At 45.8% G+C, this 15,204-nt stretch overlaps 1 protein-coding gene and 1 pseudogene across 1 annotated transcript in view; one reads left to right on the plus strand and one right to left on the minus strand.

Annotated features, from left to right (window-relative positions):
- Positions 1-15,204, minus strand: part of LOC145722727 (uncharacterized) — a 184,865-nt gene that overhangs the window by 50,096 nt on the left and 119,565 nt on the right. The window lies entirely within an intron of this gene.
- Positions 2,940-4,607, plus strand: LOC102733586 (F-box only protein 27 pseudogene; annotated as a pseudogene).

Raw genomic sequence — 15,204 nt, forward strand, 5'->3', positions numbered from 1 at the left:
ACACACACACACACACACACACACACACAATTGATCCTTGAACAATGCAAGGGTCAGAGACACGGACCCCCGTGCGTTCGAAAATCCATGTATAAATTTTGACTCCCCAAACACTTAACTAATAGCGTATTGTTGACCAGAGTCTTACCAAAAACAAAGTCAATTAACACGTATTTTGCATATTAATATGTATCATATACTGTATTGCTACAATTAAGCAAAGTGGAAATGTTATTAAGAAAAGAAAACGTAAGGGTGCCTGGGTGGCTCAGTTGGTTAAGCGACTGCCTTCGGCTCAGGTCATGATCCTGGAGTCCCAGGATCGAGTCCCGCATCGGGCTCCCTGCTCAGCAGGGAGTCTGCTTCTCCCTCTGACCCTCCCCCCTCTCATGCTCTCTCTATCTCATTCTCTCTCTCAAATAAATAAATAAAATCTTAAAAAAAAAAAAGAAAAGAAAATGTAAGGCACCTGGGTGGCTCAGTTGGTTAAGTGTCTGACTCTTGATCTCAGCTCAGGTCTTGCACTTACAGTCATGAGTTTGAGCCCTGCAATGGGCTCCATGCTGGGCATGAAGCCTACATAAAAATAAAAATAAAATAAAATAAAATAAAAATAGGGATGCCTGGGTGGCTTAGTTGGTTAGGTGTCCAACTCTTGGTTTCGGCTTGGGTCATGATTTCAGGGTCCTAGGATCGAGCCTGGCGTTGGGCTCCGTGCTCAGTGGGGAGTCTGCTTGAGGATTTCTCTCCCGCTCTCCCTCCCCCCACTCATTCACTCTTTCTCAAATAAATAAATAAAACCTTTTTAAAAAAGAAAAAGAAAAAAGAAAATGTTGCTACAAAAATCATAAGAAAGAGAAAATACATTTACAGTACTGTTCTGTGTCTATAGGAAAAAATCCACATTTGTAAGTGGACCTGCGAAGCTCACACTTGTGTTGTTCAAGGGTCAGCTACATTTATAAAGCTATTACAAGAGCTAAGACTGGACTGGAAAAAGAGAAGTGTGCATTAGTCAGATAATGACAGAAGGGAGGTACCCAAGGGAGAGCTGATGGCTGGAGCATGGGATTTGGGGATGGTAGCTGGTATGCACAAAACCACTCCTGGCCCAAAGGTGACACTCGTGTATATTTATCAAATGAATGAAAGAGTTGAACAGCATCGTTTATGCAGGGAACTGCAAGCAGATCAGACTAAAGTGAGCATAAGGTTTATGTTAAGGAGCGAGAGCCGATTTGGCTATACAGGCAGGGGGTCTGTCATGGAGGCCTTTGTATATTCTGCCAAGGTCCTGGGACTTTATCCTGTGGGCGACGGGAGCCACGAGCAGGAGGCAATGTGGTCAGATTAGCATCTAGAGGGACCACCCTGGCAGTCAGGTGTCATGTGGAGTGATGGAGCACAGACCTCAAGGCAGGAGACAAGGATACCAGTCAGGATGCCTTTGGCTCCCTTAAACACAAAGCTCTGAGTCTAACTGGCTGAATTTATCAAGAGACTTATTATCCAACATAGCTGCAAGCTCTGAAATGACAGGCAGCAGATGTGGTTGGTTCAGTGGCTCAAAAATGTAACCACGGACCCAGGTTCCATCCTCTCTGCACTCTACCATTCTCTGTGGGGTCTGCCTGCAGACTGCCTTTCCTCATCTTTACAGGATGGCTGTAGCAGCTTCCAGAGTGATGTGCAGGCACAGTGAAGACCACAGACAGAAGGGAGCCGTTCCTTCTTTGGTCTCTCTCAGCAAGGAAAACTTTTCCAGAAGCTTCCCAGCAAACACTGCCTCACATCCCACTAGCCCAGATTGGATCACAAGCCCATTTCAAAACCAATCACTGTCAAGGGAACAAGATTACATGTTTGGCTCGGAATAAGAATTTATACACAGAGGGAAGGAACTACGATGAATCATCACTTAAAACACTTGGGAGCCTACTGGTCCAGGCAAAAGACGCTGGAAGCCTAAACTAAGATAATGGTGGCAAAGAATGGAGAGATGAGAACAGATTCATGATTTATTTAGGAAGTTATGTTGGTACAATCTGATGGTGGATTGAAGGTGGAGGAGGAGGAAAGGGGGAAAAGGACACCCTCTTCTATAATTCCAGCTTGGATGAATGGGGGGAAGGAAGTGCCATTAACTGAGGTAAGGTACCCACGAGGAGAGCAGAGGAGGGTTTGGGGAAAAGGTGGTTTGGGGCATATTCAACTGGAAGTGCCTGTGGGCTTCAGAATAAAGGTGCTGGGCAGGGAGCGGAATTTAGGACTCAAACCGTTATCCCACACAGGTGGTCCATACTCAGCCATGGTTCTCAAATGGGCTTTGGTCTCTACAGACATTTTTGAACCAATATTTAATCACTGAGAGATTCCAAATAGGATTATATATTTCTGGTTTCTCTGGAAAATCTGGCAACACTGGACCTAAATTGCTGCCTGTCAATAGTCGGTGGAGGCCAGTAGCGGCCATTCTCTTTAGCTAGAATAAGAGGTTCTCTGGCCTGCCACACTCACCCACTATCTCTCTGCCTTTACCTGCTTGGCCCTGAAGCCATTTCCAACCAATACCCGGGAAAGAGGCCTGAGCTGCAGAAACACATCTGGTAGTCACTGGTATTTAGATGGTGGTCAAAGACCTCACTGCGGATGCCGTCACCCAAAGAGAAAGTGGAATGAAATAGGCCAAGGAGGTAATCCTGGAGCCATCAGTGTTTTAGAAGTGGAGGAAGAGAAATTCACGCTGGAGACAAAAACAAAGAAACTGGAGCGGAGCGAGTGAGCGCGAAGTCTCAAGAGCTAAGAGAGGAGAGCTAAAGTTGGAGGGAGGGCTCTCCTGTGCCACATGCAACAGGACATCCAGGGAAGAAGGATCCTAAGGAGATGGGACATTGGGGAAGTAAGTCGTGGGCGGCCCAGGAGCCTAGCTGTGTGGCACAATGAGGGAAGAGGCAGACAGCATGATGTGCATGGGCTGCTCAGGTGAGAAAGGAGGAGTAAAGCCGGATGAAACTAGAGAGGCCATGGGGTCAAGGCACGGTCCCTTGGCAGGATCAGAGACACTTGGACATTGTAAAGCGAAAAAGAAGCCAGGAGTGAGATGAAGGCCAGAGAAATCTCACAGAGGGATGAACAACAGAACCAAGCCCAAAAGGAGGTAGTGGGGGCAGGGGAACAAAAGGGTGAGACATAGGTGGCTGGATTCACTGCAAAAATGAGAGGCCTCCAAGGCTAGTGGACTGGAGGTGATGATAAATCTGGAAGCAGATGGGTGTGTTCAAAAACTTGAGAGCTGCGGTGACTTGTGGTACCCCAGCCTGGAATCTGCTTGAGATCCTCTCCCTCTGCTCCTCCCCACCCCCAGCCCTGTTTGTGCATTCTCTCTCTCTCTCTCAAATAAATAAATTAAATAAATCTTTAAAAAAAAAAAAAAAGAAAATTGAGAGCTAAGTCATCACCGAGCCTGGCGCTGGCGGGGGGCAGGGGGCTGCGTAGCAGTAGGGGGGAGCCATGGGTTCAGGGACACACCAGCCCAGGACCCCCAACCAGAGCCGGAACCTGAGGAGGTGCTAGACCTGAGCCAACTGCCACCTGAGCTGCTCCTGGTGGTGCTGAGCCACGTGCCCCCATGCATGCTGCTGTGCTGCCAGATACGCGGCGGCTGGCGTGCCCTGGTGCACAGCCAGGCCCCGTGGCCACTCATGCTGGCCCGGGACCACCGCGCTCTGTTGCTGCTCAACCACAGCGGCCTCTACTTCTGTGAGAAAGCGCAGATGGATCGATGCAGCCTCAGGTGTAACCCCTGCGGCCAAGAAGGCCTCCAGAAATGGATGGTGCAGCATGCTGGGGATGGCTGGGTGGTGGAAGTGAACAAGTCAAGAGGGGCTAGAGCTCCCTTGCAGAGCTGCTTTGTGTCTTCCTTCAGCGGATGTGGCAAGAAGCAGGTCTTAGACCTGGAGGAGCAGGGTGTGTGGCCAGAACTGCTAGATGGTGGCAAGATTGAGATCTGTCAACCAGACGGTCCTGAGTAAATTCTCTGCTAGGCCTGATCCCGACCAGCAGTGGAACAACAATGTCCGCTTTCAGGTCACTCACATGTTCTCCATCAAGATGGGCCGGCCACTTTGAGTCTTTCGAACAGTGGGGCCAAGACATGCAGCTCTGGGCTGGTCGCTATGGAGCCCGTGTGATCAACTGCAGGGTGATCATGCCAGCCTGTGTGTCTTACTCAAGGGCTGTCCTCACCAAACAACCTAACTGGGACCTTCCAGCACCTGGGATCATTGGCCAGGACTTCTCATTAACCAAGGACATGTACTTCCCTGACATCCTGGGTACTCCAGAGTCCATTCAAGCATTCTTCTGGGCACCTTCTTCAGCTTCTGGAAACTACTACAAGAAAGTTCTTCCATCAGATCTACCTACTGCTGTTGAAGGGCAGTCCTTCCCCTGCTGGGGGTGTGGAGAGGCAACAGGTGAGCACAGAGGAATGCTGGTCCTGGAGAGGGCTCTTTGCCCTCCCCCACTGAGGCCCTCTGATTCAGCCTCAGTCCCCTCTGGCCTTGTCTCCTCGTGTGTCTGCTTCAGGGGCTTCATTGGTCCCTTGAGGGAAGACCTCTCACCTCTGAAGCAGAATCTCATCCTTAGAGCTGGGACAAACTGGGTGACAAACTTAACCTCCTGGAGCTTCAAGACTGGGACCAGGTCTCGTGGCTCAAAGTCAACTCGCTCAAAAAATGTTTAGAGATCCTCAAGAACTGTAATCATGTGGTGTACAAAACTATTTTTTATTTTGAAATTTTTCACAAACATTGAGAGAATAAAATACATCAGCAACAACTATCTGCCAACCACATGTAATAAATTTATTATTTTGCCAGAAAGAAAGAAAGAAAGAAAGAAAGAAAGAAAGAAAGAAATTTGAGAGCTACTAATTGACCTGGCACAAGGGAGGACTCAGTAACCCTTCAACGAGATGCTCCAAGGTGCCAATCCTTTTCCATTTGGTATGAAGGATGGGATAGGGTGGGAAGAGTGGAGAGGCCTATCTCCCCAGCAGCAATGGTAGAGGACAGAGCCAGTTTTTAAGCCCTGGGAAGCAGAGTTCCTACCAGCAGAGAGAAAGCAGCACACACTGATCATCATTCTCCTAGGGGAAGACAGAGGCACCAGCTCTAAGGATAGAGGGGAAGGATCACAGCGACATCCACAGCCTCTGGGCCATCTCTGCTGTGCACCCTGGTTTGGAGGAATGTTTGCCCTCTCCTCTATGCTTAACTCATCACAGAAGTGCCTGACATAAAGAAGAGGGCAGTCAATGTAACTCGACTCACGCAGGGGTGTCGACCGACTGTAACACCGATACCTCTGAAGCAAATGAGCACAAGGTTCTGTGTGTCGGACGTTACAGTAGGCCTTGGCGCTACCCTTACTCAAGGCCCTCAGGCTTCCTTCCAGGAGGTGTCTGCCAAAACAATTTTGGTAATGAGAAAGCATTTTGTGGTATTTTTCTGAGGAAATGCTCTATCCTGGGGAGTCAGAGAGATTCCAAGGCAATGGATTCCGAGGGCAGCCCACTGTTGAGATCAAGGTTGTCATTGTGACCAACAACACCCTTCCTGGTTTGGGGCTGCAGTGTCTACAGGGCTGCCTGAGGCCCCAGAGTTGGGGCTGGGTCTTGGTGGCCCACATTCCATTTCCCACAGTGGGAGCTCTGAGGAGCAGGGACAGTTTGCCACAACTCACCCTTGCCATCCAGTTCAGTGACTTTTACCCTAAATTGTGGGTTAACAGGGACAGAGGTGAGGGGTGACACCTAGTAGCATCAGTGAGCAATCCCCAGCACTCGAGCAGGCAACGGCCTTCCCTCTTCCTTTCCTCACCACATTTTAATAAAATTTCCCAAGCATAATTATTTCAATGTCTGTCTTCTGTGTCTTATTTATTTTATGGTGGAGTTGCTATGAGGCAGAAACAAACAAACAAACAGAAAGCACTTTTAAAAAATGCAGGAGAAATATGCCCGCACAGGTCACTAACTTGACATTAGGCATCCCCAGAAGAACTAAGATTTAACCGACATAAAAATCTCATGTCTTAAAAGCTCTCTCTGATCTTAAAAATACTATTCTGGTTACAGCCCTTCCACTGGAAAAAATCAGTATTCTGTAATTCCTTCTACAAACTGGGGGCATTAAAATAGAACCAGGGTTGCAAGAGGGAGGCATGGCAGCGTCATTTCGCCGGTTTTGAATGATGTACTTCAACCCACCGTGCATTTCCCCAGAGGGGACGGAGAATATCTTTCAAGAACATGCTAAACACCCATCTGTCAGAAACAATTTTTGGGTACTGAGGTGTAGAGATGGAGAAGAGAACACACCATCCCTTGGGGCTCGTGCCTGTGCAGAACAGTTCTGCCTCTGTCTGATGCCTGTCCTCATTATCTTTGATCATGCCCCTGCTCGACAGGCATGGTGCCACCCACCTGCTAGGCTGGGGACACAACAGTCCAGGTCCTCAAGAAGCTCCCCTTGTCCTGGCAGAGCCAGACACCCAGACAATTACATGACAATAGCCCACTGTGAGAAGAACATTGGTGAGAACCCAAACCGAACACAACCATTAAATTACAGATTAGTGGGAAGAGGGTACCACTGAGAGCTGAACTCCTGTACCTCCAGGGCCCTGGGGGCTGGTTTCTCATGGAACACAAGAGCCCCCTGGGGCAGGTGACCTTAGCTCCATATTCTTAGTGACACCCAAGGTCACCAGGAGAGTGAGGGGCACAGCTGGAATTTGAACTCCGGTTGCTCCAATTTCATGCTCCTTTTATATTGAGCAACACCTCTCGTACCATTCTTTAATTAGAGCCTTTCCTGACTCCCTGAACTGAATGTTACTTATTTGTACCTCTCTCTAGGCAACTGTCTTGGCCTGGAAGCACTGTCATTCATGTACTCGTCCATTTTACAGGACTGTAACCTTCAAAGGCAGGAATGGCATTTCTTTACGTGTTTTGTGTGTATATAATTTTTAAGATAAGGTGTGCCTCTCTGATGAGCTGATATGAGGCAGACACCTGAACAAAATGAGAGCAATCCTTGAGGATGATGGGGGACAGGAGACTGGGATGGGGGATATTCCAGGCAGAGGGCACAGCAAAGGCAAAGGCTCTCCATCAAGGGGTGAGTTTGAGAAATAAAACCTCCATCTTACCCCACCTCCGCCGCTTTGTCCCCTGCCTCTGCTTTATTTTTCTTCAAGGCACTTTTCACTATTTGATGCTACATTTATGGACTTATTTGCTTACCATTCATCCCTCACCTACACTCTGAGCTTTGTGAGGACATGGACTTTGTTTTCACTGATCCTCAGAGCCTGGAAGAGATCTGCACACAGAGGAAACTCCATATATATTTGTTTAGAAACATATGAATAAATGTATAAAGCATTATATATATTTTTAAGTTGCACTTTTATTAAGTACTTATCATGTACAATCACTGAACTAAGCACTTTATATACATTACTACATTTACTTTTCATCCAAACGCCATCACAAGTGGGTATTTTTATCCTCATTTTACAGGTGGTGCAAGTGAGATTAGGAAACTTGCTTCAGATGACTCAACCAGTAAGTGGTAGAGCTGGGATGTAAGCCTAGGTCTGAGCCAAAAGCCTGTAACTTTCCAAGAATATACAATGGGGGAAAGATAATCTCTTTAATAAATGGTGTTGGAAAAAAACTGGACAGCTACATACAAAAGAAAGTGGACCAACTTCTTCCATCATGCACAAAAATAAACTCAAAATGGATTATAAACATATACATGAGACCTGAAACGATGAAACTCCTAAAAGAAAACATAAGCACTAATCTCTTTGACATCAGCCTTAGCAACATATTTAGGGATGTGTCTCCTCAGGCAAGGAAAACAAAAGCAAAAATAAACTATTGGGACTACAGCAAAATAAAAAGGTGTTGCACAATGAAGCAAACCATCAACAAAATGAAAAGACAACCTAACAAATGGAAGAAGGTATTTGCAGGTGACATATCCAAAAAGAGTTAGTATCCAAAATATATAAAGAACCTCAACTCAGCACCAAAAAAACAAATAATCTGATTTAAAAATAGGCAGGGGACCTGAATAGACACTTTTTCAAAGAAGACATACAAATGGTCAACAGATAAATGAAAAGACGCTTAACATCACTCATCATCAGGGAAATGCAAATCAAAACCACAATGAGCTATCACCTTGCACTTGTCAGAATGGCTAGTATCAAAAAGACAAAAAGTAACAGGTGTTGGTAAGGATGTGGAGGAAAGGGAACCTTTGTGCACTGTTGGTGGGTATGCAAACTGATGCAACCACTGTGGAAAACAGTTTGGAGGTTCCCCCCAAAATTAAAAATGTCATACGATTCAGTAATTCCACTACCGGGTATCTACCCAAAGAAAATGAAAATAGTAATTCAAAAAGATGTATGTACTCCTATGCTTATTTTAGTATTATTTACAGTAGCCAAGATATGGAAACAACCCAGGAGTCGAACAAGAGACAAAAGTTGTGGTGTATGTGTATTTATATATGTATATGTGTATACACAAGTGTGCATGCACGAGCACATGCACAGTGGAATTATCATTCAGCCATAAAAAAGGAATGAGATCTGGGCGCCTGTATGGCTCAGTTGGTTAAGCGACTGCCTTCACTCAGGTCATGATCCTGGAGTCCCGGGATCGAGTCCCGCATCGGGCTCCCTGCTCGGCAGGGAGTCTGCTTTGCCCTCTGACCCTATCCCCTCTCATGTGTTCTCTCTCATTCTCTCTCTCTCAAATAAATAAATAAAATCTTTAAAAAAAAAAAAAAAGAATGAGATCTTGTCATTTGTGACAACATGGATGAACCTACAGGTATGATGCCCAGGGAAATAAGTCAGACAGAGAAAAACAAATACCAGATGATTTCACTTATATGTGGAATCTAAAAAACACAACAAATGAATACACAAACAAAAAACAGAAACAGACTTAGAAATACAGAGAAGCAACTGGTGGTTGCCAGAGGGGAGGGATGAGGGAGATGGGTGAAACAGGTGAAGGGGATTAAGAAGTACAAACTTCCAGTTATAAAATAAATAAGTCACAGAGATGAAAAGTACAGCAGAGGGAATACAGTCAGTAACATTGTAATAATGATGTAGGTGACAAATGGTAATTATATGTATTATGGTAAGCATTGTGTAATGTACAGACTTGTTGAATAACTCTATTGTGTACCTGCAACTAATGTAACATTGTATGTCAACTATACTTATATAATAAAAATTTTTTTAAAAAAGAATAGTATCATACTATTCTTTTTACATCTTTTTTCCTTTAACAATGTATCATCAGCATATTCTTTTTTTTTTATTAACATATAATGTATTATTTGTTTGAGGGGTACAGGTGTGTGATTCATCAGTCTTACACAATACACAGCGCTCACCACAACACATACCCTTCCCAATGTCCATCACCCAGCCACCCCATCCCTCCCACCCCCCTCTACTCCAGCAACCCTCAGTTTGTTTCCTGAGATTAAAAGTCTCTTATGGTCTCCCTCTCTGGTTTCGTCTTGTTTCATTTTTCCCTCCCTTCCCCTATGATCCTCTGTCTTATTTCTCAAATTCCTCATATCAGTGAGATCATATGATAATTGTCTTTCTCTGATGACTTATTTCGCTTAGCATAATACCTTCTAGTTCCATGCACATATTTGCAAATGGCAAGATTTCAATTTTTTGATGGCTGCATAATATTCCATTGTATATATATACCACATCTTCTTTATCCATTCATCTGTTGATGGACATCTAGGCTCTTTCCATAGTTTGGCTATTGCGGACATTGCTGCTATAAACATTGGGGTGCACATGCCCCTTCGGATCACTACATTCATCAGCATATTCTTTTTTTTTTTTTTTTTAAGATTTTATTTATTTACTTGACAGAAAGAGAGACAGCGAGAGCAGGAACACAAGCAGGGGGAGTGGGAGAGGGAGAAGCAGGCCTCCTGTGGAGCAGGGAGCCCGATGCAGGGCTTGATCCTAGACCCTGGGATCATGACCTGAGCCGAAGGCAGACGCTTAACGACTGAGCCACCCAGGCGCCCCTCACAGCGTATTCTTATATGATTAAATATTCTCTTATACCATTTGGGAAAAAAAAAAAAAAAAAGCCCATGCCTTTTAACCAAAACGTTCTAATCTGGGAGTGCCTGGCTTGCTCAGTCAGTGCAGCGCATGACTCCTGATATGGGGGTTGCGAGTTCGAGCCCCATGATGTGTGTTTGGATTACTTACAAATAAAATCTTTAAAACAGACAAAACAACATTATTCTAATCTTGCTAAGCCTACAGTGGCCATGGGAGGCCCTCAACAATTAACGGGTGGATTAAATTAAATATATTCAGTGCAGAGAAGGGGCAAGCTCCAAGACAATATAATGTGGAATCTGGAGAGCAGGTTAGAACATGCTCATCCTGGTATGGAAGCTAAAAAGAACTGACCTAAAAGATATGAGGTTAGTTGAATGTGCACACTTTCTCCCAGAAATTTGCCCACATAAGAAGTGATGTCAAGCGTGTGGCTCACATGACAAGGGCACTTCCTAATGCCACCGAGGCTACCTGACTCCAAAGGAAGACACGGATTTCAACTCAGCTTATGGCAGGCAAGTTCTGACCTCTGGACATTGTCAGGTCTGTGAGGAGGAGGAGTTGTTTTTGGCGGCTCAAAAGGAATGCTGAAGAGAGGGAACGGGATAAGGAGACCCTGTCCGAGTTGGCTAGAGGCACTTCCCGTGGTGGGCTGGAGAATTCTACTCTGTTGAAAGGTGAATGCCAAAGACAAAACTCAAAAGGTCTTCATCCAGAAGAGGTTAGGAGAAACATCCCACAAAGACTTATTAACCACTTTGCTTTGATTTCATGCTGGCTAGGACAAATCCAGATCCTAGATGCTGAGAAGGTGACTCCCAGAATCATCATCACAGGATGTTTTCATAGGATTCTCTACCCTCCTGGCTGCATGGCTAAGTCAGCACTCAGGTGAGGAGCTGGCTCAGCTGCTAGGAGGTGAGCTCTGAGCCTGCTCAGTCCCAGATAAAATGGTTAAGATGGCTCCTGAGACAGGAAGTGTGGGAGGGAGCCTCTAGGCTCAGATGCTGCCGAGTAGCAGCGCACCCCACTCTGCCTTCTCTGCCTCTCTCCAACAGGGACTCCTCTGTCTCACAGGCTGTTCCGGCACTCAGGTGAGAGACTGGCTCTATGAACACATTCACCGATCTGAGAGTTTCTGTTATCACTAAGTAACACATCAGTCACCACAGGGAAATGAACGCTTTTCCCCACTTCTCTCACTCTTACCGAAAAGTTTTTTTTTTTCCTTTTCTTCTCCCATAAGCACAGCTTGGGTTTTCCAACATCAAACTACCTTTCCCTACTCACAAACAGTAAGTACAGACTGAAACTAAAAGCATTTGAGCCTTCGTGTCCGTATTCTGGTCCCTTCTCTGAGATCACAAAGGAGACCTTGGGCCTCACTGTGGTTTGCTGACTTCCGAGTACCCTCACAGGTAACATCTCGTGGGACTCTCCCAACGATGCCTAAAGGTAGGCTGGAAAGTGGTTACTCCTCATTTTAAAGAGGAGGCTACAAAAATAAAGATTAATTAATAATAACAAATAAAAAAAATAAATAAAAAAATAAAAAAAAATAATAACAAATAAAGAAGAGGCCACAGACTCCAGGAGGCTACGTAAGTGACTCGAGGCACAGGGTCCCAGCGCTAGGGAAGGGGGAGCTGGACTCAAACCCGGGCCTGCCGACCTCATGCCTGGAGCCCTTTCCCTAAACTGCACGACCACGGGTGCCACGAGCCACCCTGGCCCTCTTGACACTTAACCCTCTAGACACTAAAAGAGCCAGTATGTGAAGTCAACACCAGAGTATTCACAAGCGAGGGTTTAAATGCTGGCTCTCCTCAATTACTTGTACAGGTGACTTAACTTCAACTTTCTCAGTCATAACATAGGCAGGTTAGAAAAATATACATGGCACAACAATGAGGGCTTTAGAAATTCATAATTAGCAATGTTTTAAAATAGCTGACATTCATAGCAACTGGCCATGCTCCAGGCACATTCTCACAGAAGGCAACACGAGTCGGGCATCTCGAGCTGAGCATCTCACCCCCAGACTCAGAGTGAGGAACTTGGCTTTGTTGGCTTTTTCAGAATGGATCAGGCTCAAAGCACGTCTGCCCTCCGAGCCTCCCACCACTACCCACCATCCACACTGCTGCTCCAAATGGCCACAGCAGGCCTTCTAACTGCCCAGCTGTGTGAGTTATTCATCCTTCCAGACCCTCAGCCTTTCGACTACTCTAATTGCAAACACATTTCCTCACACCGTGCTTCAGATCAGGCAAACAGGAGACAGAGAAAACACTTAAGAGCCCTCAACATCAAGGGGCATCAAGGTGCTGGGAGCGTGACCCCTTCTGGCTCAGGTGCAGAGAAGTAAGTGCCCCTGCCTAGCTCCTCCCTCCCCCCAAACCAGCAGCAGCTACCCACACCTAACTGGAGCTGCAAGCACAATGTGGGCTCTGAGGCTCCTGGCTTCTTTTAGGCAACTTCCACCTCGCCCGGCACTTTGGCCTACCAAGGCACCAAGGATAGGCTGCCCTCCTCCTTCCTCTGAAGCATTTTAAGATAAAATGCATTTCATCAGTCTAGCACACTACCCCTCAGATTCTTCCTCTGAGCCATTTCAACCTGCCACGGTTGCTGCCAGTGATGCAAGGAGCCCCCTAAGAGAGGCCTCACACACTGGCCAAAGGGGACTGCTCCAGAAACACGTATTTCCAAGGACTGCTTCCTTGGCTCAGAAAAAGGCACCGCTCTGTCTCTCATGACAGGAATATCTGTCTCTCATGACAGGAAGTGAGTCATCCCTGATTCTTTTTCTTTTTTTCCTCAACCCCTACACCCACCCCAGGTCTACCTCCCAAGTACATCTCAAATCTGTCTACCTCTTTCCATCTCCACTGCCTCTTCTCTGAGCTACTGTCGAGCTACTGTCAACACTCCCCTAGGCTCCTGAGAAGCCTCCTAACTGGTCTACCCACTTCCCCTCTTGAATTCTGGCACAATGCTGGTTACCCTCCAGACCCATTCTCCTCTTCCTGGGGAGCTGGAATATGGCAATCCATTCAAAGACTTCATTTTCCAGACACCCCCGACCCTGCAGCTAGGTTGGCCATGTGACCATTTATTTACCAGCAAAATGTGAATGGAAATGATGTATACACATTTTGTATCATTTGTTGTATCATTTGTATACAAATTTATATCATTGTTGCAACATGGCAGCCCAGGATTTCCTCTCTTACTCCCTTTCTATGGGCTAGAATGTGGATAGGGAGCTGAGGCAGCTGGGACCTTACAGATGAACGCAGCAACGCAAGGGAAGATGAACAGGAGAGAAGGACCCTCAGTCCCAGAATGATCTGGTGGAGTAGAGCCACCTCCCAGTGCTGGATCACTGTGGCCAGTGTGATGAGAAGAGACTGGGGCAGCAGCAAGACTAGACGTGGACAGACCAGTGTCAAGGCTACTGTAGAATAAGGACTGGAACACAGACGGCTTTGACAAAGGTGGTAGAGAGCAATGGAGATGACGGGATGCTGAATGTATTGTGAAGACACGATTAACTGAATTTCCTGGTAATTGGGGTATGAGAGATAGGGAGAATCAAGGAGGGCACCCAGGTTTCTGGCCTGAGCCCCTGGAAGGATGATGTGGCTGTGAACTGACACAGAAAAAAACTGAAGGTGGAGACTCTATGTGGGGGGGAATGAGCAGGAATTAAATTTTGGACATGCCTAAGAGCAGAGATTACCAGAGCCTGAATTTAGAGTCAAGACTACCTGGATTTGAATCCTGACTGACACTTAACTTTGTGACCTTGATGGAGTTACTTAAATCCTCTGTGCTTTGGCGTTCTCATCTATAAAATGAGGATGGGTAATGGCCCCCAGCTCAGAGAGTGCAGGTAAGGAGGAAATGCGTGCTTTCCAGACTTTGTGTGTGCTGTTTGATTCTTCAAAAAGGCTCAGAACTTTGGAGATCAGGAAGAAATCTTCCCTCATCTCTATGCCTGCTTATCCCATCTCAAATAACACTAAGCCCCCAGATTTTGAAAGTAGAGATGTGGCTGTCTGCTCTGGTTTGGGGACAGCTGTGAGGAAGCTTTCAAAGCAGCTGGTAGAGGCATATAACTAGAACATTTTCTTCACCTCAGTTTCCTGGCGAAACAAGGCCTGCAGTTAGAAGGGAAAGGTTTTAATTACAAGGCCACCTGTCCAGCCATCTGAAGCCAACCCCAGCCTCTGGCTGGTTCCCTGTGGGCAATGGGGCATTTAGGGGAACTGTGCTCAGAGTCCCTAATGTCTTTCACATTTCCTAGTGCAGTATAATGATGGCGAAAATTAACAGATCTCAAAAACAGGCCCCATTATTGCTTCCCTCCCCCATTTGTTATTAAGGACGGAGAGAGAGATGGAGGGTTTGGGAGAACCTGAGTTCCATCCTTTCCTTTCATGTGTTCAGGATGAGGTGGCCTTAAAATCAAATTATCTTGTGCTCTCCAAAGCAAACTGCACCCCTCTAATTCCCCCTCCGAACGGAGATAAGTGGTTTTCTAAGTTATTAATTGCCCACAGACATTTTTAGACTGACATGTATATGAAAGGTGAGCTGGCTATATTTATATAAATAAAAATAAAAATTAATGGAAATTTCTAACTCAACACAAAAAAAGAAAAAGAAAATAAGGAAAAGGAAAGAAGAAAAAAAAGTAAAAGTAATGAACCATTTTTAGAGTGCCATTATTTAGATCACAAATGAACATACAAAAATTTAAATGTTTTCCAACTTTAGCTTTTTTTTTAAGTGCCAGGAAAATTAAATTGTAGATGGTCGTAGAGAAGGTTTGTTGGTCCTTAAAATGGTTTCTGTTTCTTCCTGGGCCCATAGCTAGGTTACATTCCCCAACCTCCCAGATGTGGCCACGTGACTGAGTTCTGGCCAGTGAAATATGGGGAGCAGTGATGGGTGCCATTTCAGGCCAGGTCCATGACAACCTCC

This window comes from Leptonychotes weddellii, chromosome 7 (assembly GCF_054177405.1).
Source record: "Leptonychotes weddellii isolate Sample4059 chromosome 7, ASM5417740v2, whole genome shotgun sequence".
NCBI classification, from domain to species: domain Eukaryota; kingdom Metazoa; phylum Chordata; class Mammalia; order Carnivora; family Phocidae; genus Leptonychotes; species Leptonychotes weddellii.